Source organism: Protopterus annectens, chromosome 3.part1 (assembly GCF_019279795.1).
Source record: "Protopterus annectens isolate FY-2018-M chromosome 3.part1, PAN1.0, whole genome shotgun sequence".
NCBI lineage: Eukaryota > Metazoa > Chordata > Ceratodontiformes > Protopteridae > Protopterus > Protopterus annectens.
This window is the reverse complement of record NC_056732.1, coordinates 1,024,260,904-1,024,275,714: the sequence shown is the minus strand read 5'-3', so window position 1 is coordinate 1,024,275,714 and position 14,811 is coordinate 1,024,260,904. Positions and strand designations below refer to the sequence as shown.

At 42.0% G+C, this 14,811-nt stretch overlaps 1 protein-coding gene across 1 annotated transcript in view; it reads right to left on the bottom strand.

Moving 5' to 3' along the window:
* Positions 1-14,811, bottom strand: part of FAM210A (family with sequence similarity 210 member A) — a 391,413-nt gene that overhangs the window by 329,322 nt on the left and 47,280 nt on the right. The gene's annotated exons all lie outside the window — the stretch shown is intronic.

The following is a 14,811-nucleotide window of genomic DNA, read 5'->3' as shown; positions in this document are numbered from 1 at the left end:
GACCTACGACCTCCAGGCTCGTCAAACAGTATGACGCATAGGAGACACTCCAAGTGCAGTTAACTGTTGACAAAACTGCCTATTCAAATCATAGCTAGCTACAGGACCCCAACCATAACTCAAGATGCCCACTCCACCTATCTCCACTTACTTGAATCCATCAAGATTCAACCTCTACCCTGATCCAGGGTGACTAACAACCCAAACATAAGACCTATTGTAGCCCAAGCATAAAGGCCCAGAGATTCCTTGACTTTGTCAATGCCAGCGCATTGGATCAGCTGGTCGACACCCCTACGAGAGGTGAAAATATCCTGGATCTGGTACTAACCAACATGAGTAGCCACCACAGCACATCTATAGTGTCATCCCTCTTGGTAAGATCTGACCATAATGTGATCACCTTTAAAGTCACCATCTCCCCTAACCTCTCTTGTCAGAGTCAAACAAAAAAAAAAAAAAACTTTTCCACAACTGACTACAGTCTCCCGAGAGCAGGTATAAGCAACATCTCAGCCACCGCCCTTTCAGTAGGAACTAGCACTAATGTCAAAGCCTACACCAAAATACTATACGAGCGCCTACATAGCTGTATGAACTCACCAATACCAGACAGGACCAAATCATCTTCCTCAAGGAAGAGTAAACCTGTCTTGTGGACAGCAGCAATAAACAAACGCTATAATAGAAGGAAAAAAATTGCTGTCCAGAGCCAAGAAGGAGCAGATGCCAAGTTGGAAGCAATCTCTCCTTTGTCTGAACAAGCAAATAAGGTCACTGGTGAAATCCACTAAGGCTAACTTCAAGTCCAAATTGGCCACATCCACTAAGGACAATCACAAGGCCTACTTCACATATGTCTGCAGTCTGAAAGGTAACACCCAAATCTGCTCTGAACTGATGGTCAATAACATCACATACACAAACTCCATAGCTATAGCCAACCTACTGGCAATCAGGTTCAGTGTAAACTTCACTCCCTTGTCCCCCCCCCCCCCCCCATCAGTAAACCAGGACATCCCCAGCACCTGCCCCCTTCCCCAGGGAGCAGGTGTTTAATGCTCTCTCAAGGTAAAAAAAAAAAAACAGTTTCCATGGGACCCGACAACATCCCTTGCTGTATCCTATATGAACTCAGGCACGAGCTGTCAGCTCCATTAGGCACCCTATTCAACCAAAGCCTGAGCACCTGCTTCATCCCAGCCGAATGGAGGACAGCCACTGTGATCCCTCTACACAAAGGTGAAGCGCCCACTGACCCAGGCAATTACAGGCCCAGCAGTCTAACTAACCTGATCTGCAAGGCTATGGAAAGCATTATCATGGACGTTATAAACAAGAACATTGGCAACCTCCAAATGCTTGACCTCACACAGTGGTTTTGTCAAAGGGAGATTGTGCCTATTAAACTTGGTCAATTTCTTTGAAACAGTCACCAAAGCCATGGACGAGGGGAAAACTGTGCACACCACCTACCTTGACTAGCCAAAGCCTTTGATACTATTCCCCACTCAGGCACAATAGATAAACTCTCCCAGCTAGGCATCAACCTGTATGTTAGGCATCAACCCGTATGTTACCACGAGTAACTAACTGGCTCACAGACAGAACCCACTCAAGTTAAAATAGGGGAAGCCACCTCAAGTAGTAGACCCATAACAAGCGGTGTACTCCAAGGATCGGTCTTGGGGCCCCTACTGTTTGGCATATACTTTTCTGAGGTGAAAGCCAAAACCAGTGGTCTGTGGCTGACAAAGTTTGCAGATGACCGCAAGCTGGGTGCTGTCTTAAACTCCCCTAGTGATGTGATCATCACCCAAGAGGGCCTTACCCAAACAAATGACTGGTGCCAGAAACATGGCCTCAAACTGAATGCCAAGAAATGCATCATTATCCCCTTTAGGGAAAATGGAGTCCCCACTAATTATCACATTAATAACAATGTACTAAGCACATAATCAGCCGTGAGGGATTTGGGCACCCAGGTTGATAGCAACCTTTTGACCACCATGCTGCCTCTTTTGTACAGAGGGCTTTCTACACGGCCCACCTCATAAGTAAGGTTTTTCATCCAAGAACAAGGAGGTCATAAAATCCCTGTACTCCTCCCTTATCAGACCCATTGAAGTACAATGCCCCCTTTGACATGTACCTTGCCAAGCACATGCACAGCTGGAGAGACCACAGAGGTTCCTGATCAGGAAAATCCAGGGCTTCAAACACCTGTCCTATACTGATTTCCCTCTACTCAGTCTCATACAGACTGCTCAGAGGTGACCTGTGTCTGGCAAACAAGGCCATCTTATACCCAGCCTTGATGGAGTTGCTGCATATCCATAAGTCAAACTCCACTCGCGCAACACGCAAGCAAGGCCTCAACCTGGTCTGGGACATTAACAGAACTTGTCAGCGGGATAGACTTCTGTCCTAAAGACTCTACTTCTGTCCTAAAGAATCCTTCATCTATGGAACAGACTCCCTCTCCAGTTCAAGCATAGTACCTCTCTAGCCCTCTTAAAGAGGAACCTGGACGATTGGATGGGAAACAGAAAATACACCCCTGGGATCCCACCTGTGTCCCTGTTGGACAGGGGAAATAGGTGCTGACTTTGTGGAAATATGGCAAAATTCCTGGCTAGGCTCATAATGGCCTCTGGGACAATGGCCTGGTATCATCCTATGAACCTATTAAATGACAGTGCCACAATAATATTATCCACATTAGAAACATTCACTCGCCCTTTGGGCCAACATCCACTGTGTCTCCCCTCCCAACATCCATTGGGTCTCCCCTCCCATCCACTCATAAGACAGTAAAGTATTATTTCAAACTTGTCAAAATTTAGCCTGTTTATTCCAAGGGGCACCTTCACACCTCCTCTCCTGCCATCACTTTCCTTCATTCATCTCCTTCATCTTATTTATTTATTTTATTTAACATTTGTTGACCGGGAATGTCTGACTAGGTTCCACAGAGCCTGTTTTCAGCGGAGGCCCGGGGAGAAATGCTCCAGAAGCATGTCTTTGGAACATCATCTGCTGCATTTTCAAATTCCTCTTTTTCCTCAGCTCTCCCTCTCACTGGGTTCTACTTCCATATTTAGAGTGCAATGCAAGGTGTGCACCTGGCCATCTTTTACGATACGACAAGTAATTTGTATTGCCTTCACCATCTGCCTGGGTCTGTCAACATTCTCCTTCACCTCCTCCACTTTGATTACATCATAATCCACCTCCTCCATTTCAATCCACTCTTCCATCACCTCCTTCTCCTTCAAATGGCCACAGCTAGTCCCCATTAAATATCCCTGGAATGAAAAGAAGGCGGCTAATGGTGATGTAGTTATTCATTCCTGCTTGCTTCCCTTTCCTTTCTCTTCTCTAGCAGGGGTACTTTGTGCAATCTTATTCATCTCTAGCAAAGTACAAACTGGTGACTCAAGCATGTCCCCCTCACCCTCTCACATCTGAAGGGGCTTGCTTATCATTCCCCCTTCCTCTGCCCATCTGTCATATCAGCTGCTTCTTCAGCACAACTTAACATTTTTGCATGTGAATGAATAATTTTACTGATAACAGGAAAGACCGTGACCTGAACTGCTTGAGTGGAAAAGAGAGAGAGAGAGAGGGAGAGAATGACAGAACTTTTTGAAGTAATATAGCAGTAAACATTTTTGGTGTTAAATGATTTACATAAATATGTTTGCATATGGTGGGATGGACACTCTTTATAAGGGCTTTTGTAAAAATCCAAAACATTTTTTCTTTATGCACTAAAGGTTCTACAATACAATAATAACTAAGGCATATATGGACCATATTTTTGGCTCTGCATTTGATATATTTTTATTTAGGTTTTCATAATAAAATACAGCTTCAGCTTGTCACACTGACCTAAGTTTTTGATCAAGCACTTGTTCCATCACAGCTCATGGTACTGCTGTCATACTGATTACAGACAGTCTACTATTTCACATGGGGCACCTCTTAGGTACCCCACCATCGAAATTATTAGGTAGGCTCAAAATGTCTGATATACAAATGTTATGTACTTACTATAACAGCAAATGTGTAGGACCAGCACCAGCCTTCTCTACCACTAGGATTTGAGGCAGCAGGACTTGAGCAACTCGGTACCTACAACTTTTCCAGGCCATCCAACCTTTTCCCCTTTTCCTACCGTTCTGTGCATGGTAGGACAAATTCTCAAGATTTTGGTCAGCTCAAGGAAGGTGGAATAAAGAAAAGAAGAAACTAGCGAGGGAGACAAAAGCTACCTGGAACAACTTCCAAACCTGTTCCAAAATGGCAGGGGAAAGGTGGCAGAGCTATTAAATAAGTTAAAATGAGTCTAGTCCTACATGTCAATCATTACAGTAACTAAGTAACCCTTAAATGTGTCAAAAACAATCCCATATTCTTCTCCCTCTAGGGAGACAGTCCCAAGTATAGTTTGCTGGTTGTATTATTGCAAAGGTAGCAAAGAAAAAGACATCATCTGCACAAATATCTGAACAGGAAATATCTGCTCTACAAATGACTCACAAGGAAATAAGAAACTAATTTTCAAAAATATGACAGGAGAGGAGCAGCAGACCAGAGACCAAGGATCGATTCAAATCGCACTGCTCTCACTGCGACAGTTACTGTAATGTGGCTATTGGGGGACTGGGTGGCTATATGGCATCCATGGATGAACAGTAACAACTATTAAAAGGCAAAACACTGCATTTCAGGAATAGATGCCAGAGTGAAAAAGACAGTATGCTGTTGACCATGTGAAGGACAGTTGACCCAGAGAAAGACTGAGCCTAGCCTGAGGCAAGGTACATGGCAAGCAACAGACAGCATTAAGAACAAAGGGGAATATAGTAAGCTTGCAGAGAAAAGATCAAAAAGCATCATCAAGAAGCCCCTACAACAGCCTGACAAAAAGAGAATCGGCCTGGGGTCTAATGTAAGGAAAAGTACTAGGCCAGTGACAGAAGCCCTCAATAACAAAGAGGAATCTGGACATGAATAAGAGAATAACAAAACAGAGACATAGGTCAAAAGTGACCTTTTAGCAAGAAAACAACTGTCTCATTCTAGGTTTGAACACAACATAAGGTGCACAGCAAGCAGGAAAAAAATTCTTCAGCCACTGGTAAAATAGCTAAATAAATAAACAGTGGAGAACACACAATCTAACAGCCTGAAAGGTGCATAGTCAGTTTGTGCAGATAGTCTTAATCCCTGAAGAAATGGAATAAAATGGTACAAAAAAAGTGGGAGGGGAATGGACAGTATAAAAGATGCCTTTGCTATTGACATGCAAGTGCAAGACCTAAAAGTCTGAAAGGTTTACAGCTGCAAGGAAAACACTCCTAATAGAAAGGTTAACTGCAGAACAACAAAGCACAAATGATTCAAATGGGGCAATGCAAAAACCACGAAGAAAGCAAAGTACATTACCTTGACAAAAGGAAAGAGGATAAACAGAGTTATCTACAAAGTGAGAAAAGTACAAAAACTCATGAATAGAGACCTGTGGATTGTAGGATTACATGGCTGCAGACAGTCACTCAACCCCAAACCATCTGAAAACCACAGAGCAGGCATCTCTCCACAAAAATATTAGCCAACAAATTCCTTCAATGGAATACCAGTAGGACAAGAGCCATGCCATGGACTAGATAATAGGATGAAAGCAGAGCAGATATCAGGCACAATCAAAATCCTACAACCAAGTAAAATTAAATGATTAAATACATGCCATGCTCCCTGACAGTATTAGAAGAACCACAGGGTGTAGAAACTCAACAGTAAAACAAGGCTTAAACAGGCAGAAAAGATTCCACTGATGGAGACCTGTTCTCAAAAAGGGCTGGCCTTAGCCAGACAGCACAGACATAGAAAAGAGACTTCTCTAATTATGAGACTCCCCCATACACAGATTATACTAGTATTAATTAACTTTTATGGTCCCAACAATGATAACCCTGTTTAATCTTCGGTGGTGCTAAATACAATATGGAAGAATTAGTTAAACAATTACCAATTATATGGGGAGAAAATTGCAGTGTTGTAACAGATCCCTATTTAGATAGAATCCCTAAAGAAAGAACAGATGATCTAAAGTGATGAGACATTTGAACACTACGATACCTGAAATCATTCTCCTTTACCTATGAATCCAAGAGTAAAATGGTCACATAGACAAATTGATAAAAACTACATGACAAACTTAGCCAAGCTAGAGCTTTCACTGTGTGATACCTTAAACGTCTTGCAATGGAGGCCCAAGGGATATATGCAAATACCCCCTTAAGGACAAAGTGTTTCAGCTACATGGCTTCTGAATGTCCATGACTTTTTACTTCTTAAGTCTTTATGGATAAATTAAAGCCAATACAGCTCCCATTATGAGAATAAGGCATTGAAAGTCAACCCTAACAGGGCACTAATCCACTGCAGGACACACACACACACACACACACACACACACACACACACACACACACACACACACACACACACACACACACACACACACAAGAGCTGAAACACTTTTTAGAATTGTATGCTACTTCAAAAATTGACATATTCAAAAGTGATAGGTGGCAAGGCAGTACATACTAATATTAGCCTAAACTTAAGTGCACTGCCTAAGGTAAGCAGTGGAGTGTGAGAAACTATTCAACTTAAGTGCTATATGCTGCCTTTTACCTCCGACAAACAGGAAGCAATCAGGGCCATGGAATGGGAACAAGAAATGCCTGGAAGAGTCTCTAAAAAGATCTCACCCATCCTTCATTCTCCTCACACAATGTTTACTGCCTATGTGGCACATTTAAATATGCATACCATAAGCCTTGATGGGCAACTTAAGTTCTGCAGAGGTGCTAGCAGAGTCTAGATACATTATTAGTGCAGCACAAGTTAAACACATACCTACTATGTATGTATCAGTCATATCTGCCTTCCTTATCAATTTAAACAGGGGCACCATGAGTTACTTCTAAATTAGCAATGTACATGCACAAAAACTTTGGACACTTTTCCATACAAAACAATTAAAAAAAAATGCCTTTCTTCTCCTATGACAGCTACAAAATGCATCCAATGCATTACATTCTCACAGTTTTGTCCTCTTTTTCCATACATACATTTCTTTTTTCCTCTCTTTTTGTTAATCTTCGGTTATGTGTCAGAGTTAACTTTGTTTTGCAAATGTAAAATGCAAACTGCTTTTTTGTCTCTTGTACTGAATTTGTTCCTCAGTTAGGATACACACGTGTGGTATTGTTCTACAGCTTTTCCTCGCTCAGCCCACATTATACTTGCAAATTAAAATTTTGGGGCCTGCAAGTTAATGTCTATTACTGCCACACAATCTTCTTCCCTGCCCTTCTGTCTTCCTAATTGTTCTATTTGTTCATAATTTCTGCAGTTCCCCTTTTGACTTAACCCCTTTTCTAGTGAGGTAAAGGAAACTTACAGGTATTCAAACTAATGCTGGATCTATGAGCTATGGATGCAGGAACCAACACGTCTTATGCCACAAGTGCAACTGCTTGGCACAAAAAAGAAAAAGAGTCCCCTTCCTATATCCCACAATGCACTGCATATCATGCTTAGGTTCTCAAAAAAAACGGTTCTCAGAAACATATATATTAAAAAAAAGGGAATAAAGCAGAAGACAAGTGAATTATAAGCAAGTTACTTTCTACAGTCCGAAAGCTACTTAAAGGTCATTGTTTGGTTGGCAACTTAGGCTTTGCTTCTCTCTAGTGTTCCATTATTTAAGGTTCTTTACATCCAGGGAGTGAAACAAATACCGTTGGTGCTTCTCTGGGAATCCTTAGCTTCGTCAGCAGTGGACTCCACTGCAGTGCTTCTGAGACATTACAAAGTTCTGCAAAGCCTTGCAATGAATGACCATGTGCATCATTACATTTGAAACTTTTTACAGTTTGTGGTATCATTTATCTGTAAGGCGTCCAATGCAAGGAGTTCCTGCTACACGTATCTCTGATATGCATTGTTTCACGATGTTGAGTAATTTCAGCAATGCTGCGATATGCTCTCACTGCCCCCGGAAATAAGTTGGTCAATTCCTACTACACAGACACCAGACTGACAATCTTATCACTGCACTTTTTTAATCCTCATTAGGGCTGCACTGTGAGGACTAACTGTACACTTAAGCAAATAAAACATCAACTAATTTGCCAGCTTTTGGGAATGCGTTTGCCATATTTATTTACATCTGTAGCTAAAGCCATGACTACAAAATAGAGCCAAAGCCCAAGCTAACAAGAAAAAACTGCAACTAAAGGACATGATAGCTAAAGAGGACAGAAAAAAATTAAATTTCTTTTGCTAATGCTAGCCAAGGAACAGCTCAGGGTTATTCCATACATTAGTTCTTTCCTGCCATGAAAGAGTTAAGTTGCAAGAGGAAGCATGGTATAATGGACTAAGGGAAGAGGGCTTCAAAAGCAGGCAACATTTTACATAAAAAGTTGTCTTAACACCTGCACAGCTTGGGTCTTCTTTGACTGCCCCAGGCATAAGCCATGGAATCCTTAAAATGATGGTGAAGGGTAGGGAGAACTGCGCAAGAAGATACCTTCACTACCTTACAGGCATTTTGGAACCTCTTTTTGGAGAAAAGAGCTGCTTAAGAGGGCCAATCCAATCAGCCCTGCAGAATGCACAAAATTTACTGAACTTCAGACTGTAAGGAGGACACGGAAAAGAAAAAGAAGAAGCCCTCCTCCTAACTTGCATCCTCAGAGTTTGGAACAAGATCCAAAGGAAGCTGCAATGCCTCCTCTTAGCTGGTTACGTCCTAGGCTTTTCGATCCAGAAGCCCTAAACAGAAAACTTGGACTTCCTCTAAGTGTGCGTACTCTCTACAGTCTACAAAGAGGACTAAGGTGGAAGAGAGGACCATAACAGTGAAGGAGCAGGTGAAGGCAGATGAGATGGGATCAGAACATACCAAAACTAGATACCACAGAAGACAAAAAACACACCAATTTGTGCTGAAGCTTTAGTAATAGCACCTTACTATACTGAGAAAGATAAGGGATGCCTAGATATCATGACAGAATAAAGAAAATAAATAAATGAATAATGAAGTTGCATGTGAAGCACATATCTCCTCCATCGATACTGGTACAAGGGCCAAATCCTTAAGGGATGTCTGGAACACTGACATCTGCCAAGCAGATTACTACAGTATTGGAAGTGAAAAAAAAAGTAGTAGATAAAACGGACCTCAATGAGCATAGGCAAATGCAAAAATGATTCTGGGGCACAGTAGCATAGCTTGATCGGAGTGAAAGGGGTAACTGCCCAGAGCAAAAAGTGTTAGGGGGCATAATCGTCCAGATCCATTACCCCAATTCCTGATCTCTCTTTAGTGCAATAGTGGCTTTTGTATTTGCAGTGAAACCAGAGTACTACATCATTTTGTGTGTGGTCTAAACTGCAGGAACGGTTTGCTAAAATGCTACAATAGTTTGCTACAATTTAAAAGTAATAAGATAGTAAAGTCTGAGAGCTGTATTGTTCCATGCAGGGTATAAACTGTAGCAACTGTTTGCCACATTTAAAGCATGCAGTTTGCCACAATTTATGAGAAAGAAACAGATTTTGAAGTGCTGTGGCAGGAGGGAGGTGGCATGTACCTGGCTACTTTACCAGTACAAGAAATGGATCTTTTTCTGACAAATCATTGGGGATCAAAGTCACTAAATAATGATACAGGTTTTGAGTATTAGACTTCATATCCTGGAGCATACAACTTTAAAGTAATAGGAAATTTGGGTTATGAAATTAGTTAGAAAAAATAGAGAATGGTAGAAAATTACTGACTTCAAACATTCCATAAACATAGTTAAAAATAAAGTTAGTGTGCCGTGTGCTACATTTGCTAAGACAGTTATAAATGTACACGAAGAAAAGATGAGTGGCGCACAGCTACAGTTATCCCACTCCACAAGGTGGGATCCAACTTGGATCCCAGGAACTACCGCCCCATCAGTCTGACAAGCCTGATCTGCAAGGCCATGGAATGCATTATCATGGAACTTATAAACAAAGACATTGGCAACCTTAAAACACTGGACCCCACCCAGTTTGGGTTCGTGAAGGGACGATTTTGTCTCCTGAACCTTACTGGACTTCTCTGAATCAGTCTCCAGAGCTGTGGATGAGGTAAGGCAGTCCACACAGCCTATCTGGACCTCGCCAAGGCCTTTAACACCATCCCCCACTCTGGAATCATAGATAAACTATCTAAGCTGGGCATTAATCCCTACGTCACTCGATGGGTTGCCAACTGGCTTACTGACGGAACCCACACTGTAAAAGTAGCTGACTCCAAATCCAGCTCCAGACACTTGACAAGTGGAGTACCTCAGGGTTCAGTCCAAGGACCTCTTTTGTTTGGTATCTACTTCTCTGAAGTACAGGCCAACACTAAGGGACTCTGGCTAACAAAGTTTGCAGATGTCTGCAAACTGGGAGCCATTACTGAATCCCCAAATGATGTGGAAAATCGACAAAAGGGCCTTACAGAAACAGATGCTTGGTGCCAGAGCCAGTGGTCTCACCTTCAATAACCACATCGCCACAACAGTCAGGAAATCCTTCTACGTGGCACACCTCATCACTAAGGGCTTCAATAACAACCACATCACCACAACAGTCAGGAAATCCTTCTATGTGGCACACATCACTAAGGGGTTTTCATCCAGAAAAAAGGAGGTCATTGCCCCACTGTACTCATCCCTCATTAGACCCATTATAGAATACAACTCCCCATTTGGTATGTACCTCTCAAGACATCTGCAACAACTGGGAAGGCCGCAGAAATAGCTCACTAAAAGAATCACAGGCCTAAAAAGTAGATTCCCTATGCTGACCGCCTTAAAAAACTCCAGCTATACTCTGTCGCATATCGTCTACTCCGAGGCGATCTCTGCTTAACATACAAGGCCATGTCAAACCCAGAGCTGTTGGACATGCTACACTTAAAGAAATCCCAATCCCTCAGAGCCACACGCTACAGGGATCTAAATCTTGTCATCACAATAAACAAAACATGCTGGAGGGATAGGTTCCTGACCCAGAGACTCCCCAGACTCTGGAATATACTGCCTATACATGTCAAGCAGAGCACCTCATTGGCCCCCTTCAAGAGGAACCTTGATAACTGGATAGGAGAAAGGAAATTCACCCCGGGGACCATGTCAGTCGCCCTGCTAGACAGGGGTCCAGGGAAGTAGTGTGGGAAGAAATAGCCAGGGAATTCTTATGGCTAGGCTTGTATAGGCCATAGGGCCGATAGCCTAGTACCAACCTATGAACCTATGTAATGAATGTTGTCCTTTATTACAAACTCAGCACTTTAAAATAAATAAATAAAATAAAGAGGTGGTGGGGCAACATTGAGAAAACCGAATGGCAAAGAATTATTTGCAAAACATGTTAGTAAACTGTGTAAAGGGTTACAAGTGCCACTGCTGACGATTAAGGAGCATAAATGCACTATCTGAACTGACCTTCAGTGTTCACAAAAACAAGAACCCTATGCTGCTGCTGCTGTTCAAAAGGTGCCTTTCTACTCCCCATCTCCACAAGATCCAATCATGCCCATAGCACACTGACCTGTGATGAGCAACTGACAATCAAGCACGAGCTGCTGTTAGGTCCAGCAAGAACTCCAGAAAGGAAAGTGCTCAGGAAGTGAAAACTTGTGCGCTTGAGCCAGTGAGCCACAAGTGGACTGTCTGTTCTCTGTAACTGTACTGAGAACTTCATTTGGAAAAACAGTTTCTATTTCTATCTTTTTGACTCAAAGCAACCAAATGCACATCAAAACCACAGCATTTATGGACACTAACCTTAAATAAGGAAGTGAAACATTATTATTTTAGCATATTTCAGTTCTGAATCCATAGATTCCAGTACTGTATTTGCCATTATTTAGACTGCTGAACTTCAGTTCACTCTGCATCATTCTTTCCTGATTCCTTAATTATGCCAATAGTTATTACCCCTGAAGAGCAGCTGGTTAGTGTATCCTCTAGTCGCCACAAGTTGTCCCCATTGGTGGGTATCTCGATATCAGATCCTGGAACTAGGAGGTTTCCACTGCTGCTCGGAGTCCAGTGGCTACCTAGACCACGGGCCTTGGTGACAAATGTATCAATGGGAAGGGTAGCCGGTAGGAGCTGCGGTAAAGATCTCCTAGCGGAGGAAAAAATGCCAATAGTTATTACCCCTGAAGAGCAGCTGGTTAGTGTGCACCCGAGGTGCTGTGCCTAGCCCTCAGTTACTATATCTTGTCCAGCTGGGTAAGCCTTTAAAAAGGCACGGGGAGAGGTAACCAGTGGCAAGGCTCTTGTGAATGGCCTTTGAAAAAGGCTGTGGTTTGTAGCCTTTAAAAAGGCCTATTAGTGGATAGCCTTTAAACTGATCCTTTGAGGAACAGCCTTAAAAAAAAAAAAAAAGGCTGTGGGGGTCCCTTTGACAGGTTCTGGAAATAGCCTATTGCAATATTAGGGGGCTTGGTGGCATGTGGCCTCAAAAGTTTTGAGTACCAGCGTGAGCATTTCCTTCTGTCTCTGGTTGGAGGTTATAAGGAGGTTGACCAGTTTGACGCTAGTTTCCTGTAGAGTCCTGTTCCACTCGTTGATAAGTAGTGAGTCAGTGCCTCTGTGGAATTGTTTTTGTTGACTATCAGGAAACTAGCGTCAAACTGATCAACCTCTTTATAGCCCACAACCAGAGGCAGAAGAAAAGACTCACGCTGGCACTCAAAACTTTTGAGGTAACATGCCACCAAGCCTTGTATACAAGGTTAGACACTCCCCCAAAAAGGATATACGTACCGGCAATGCAAACGTCTGGTCCTCTTTCTCAAGTCAAATGCATCCACAGTGATTCTCTCCTTGAGTACTATGAACAGCAATGCACTCATTTATGCACTGCAAAAATGCAGCAGGAGGAAGTAGATAGTTCCACAGCAGTTATGTGTAGTGTTTGCACTTCATATTCCAACTGGGTCACATTTGCAAAAATGGTTAAAGATCATCACAGGTAGCATAAACACTTTTGAGTGCAAATGTGACTGTGGCTGTAACACATGTATAAATTTAGACACACCTGGAGAACACTGCTGCTGAAGTGCCACCGGTGGTAAGGGTATATTGGTGTTGCCCCAACTTTCCCTTCACTTGACTGGCGAGTATCACTGCTACTCTGCAGAAGTCCTAGACATTAACTAGGAAAATGTTACAATTATGTGAAATTGGGATAATGAATACATCTTTTTTTTCAGCTGATGTACTTGCACCAGTAGAATAACCAGGTAACTGAAAGAAGCCTGCACTTGGAGAAAGAAGAAAACTCTCACGGCTGCCCCTTGGCTGTAGTGATTCATTACAGTTACAAGCATTGAGCTCACACAGGTGAGTGAGCTACATTTTGTCACTCACTCATTCTGGTTTCTTCAAGGTCTCTTTTTAAAATGTTTGCAACAGCCATGACAGATTACTGCAGCTAACACCATACCCAAAGTTACGGTATAATTTTTCAGAAAAACACAGTTACATAGTGAACTCTTTTTGTCAGCTTCTTTAGCAAAGTATAGGAATGCCACGGAAAGTTTTTGGACTTGTGATGGACTGTGGTACTGCTCATTTTGGTACAGCATGGCTCCTCTATGAGGGGTATCCAAGGTGCTATGAGACTGTCCGGTTGAGTGTGGTACAACAGTAGTGCAACTGACGTTTTTGGTGAAGTACGTTTCTTCACTGAAGGCAGCCAAAGCTACTTCTGATAGCTGTCATAAAGCACAAATTAGACGACAGCAGTACAGCATTCCTCAGTGTAGAGAAATATGTACATAGAACATTCTATGCACCTTTCTAAACACTGCTTAGTGGTGCAGACGCAGGTTTCAGGAAACGTCATCTTTGACATCCCTGTACTGTTTACATATAGAGAGGATGCTCTTCTTCTGCTACCTATAATGTGGTCAGAACACCCCCATATGCCAGATTGATAACTGTGTTGCTACTATCACCATTTGACATCACAGCAGTATTTCAGTGGCACAAATAGCCAAGGAAAAAGGAATGCTAATCAATACTGAAAAAGAAAATGTAATATTACAGAGTTCTTTATGTGAAAAAAGGATATCAATACTTATCCAAGCAACAATACAGTTTGCTGCATTCTTCAGACTTACCACCAATCTTTAAGGAGAGCATTTTTATGGCAACCTTAGTCTCAAGCGTACTATGTATTACTTCAGAAAGCCCATGTTGTCTTTGTGGTATCTACACTCTGCAATTATTAATTTCAATGCTTTAATGTGAACGAGGCTTGCAATTTGCCTTCTCAATGTGCCCTATACGACACCTTTTATTTTCTTTCCATTATGCTACCTGTGCAGTCTACTACAGTTTTCAATGTGAACTAGTCCTGTCCTCATAAAAGTAATATTAATTCACATTTATATTCTTATCCCTATTCTCCAATCAGAAATTATTCTGACACATCGTGTAAGCAACCCTGCTTAATTTGAAGATCAATCTTCAAAACAAATAAATCAGACATTTGCAGTAGATTGTTGGTGTACTACTGCTTATGAAAATTACATTTTTTACATAATAGCATGCAACAGACATGAAAAATATTTAACATCCTGAATTCTGTTGCTCTGTTTAAGGAAAGGGAAAGCATACATTTACAATGTTGTGTGCAGCAGTGTTTATAGCTATGGAAAAGCATTTGGGGTCCATATGA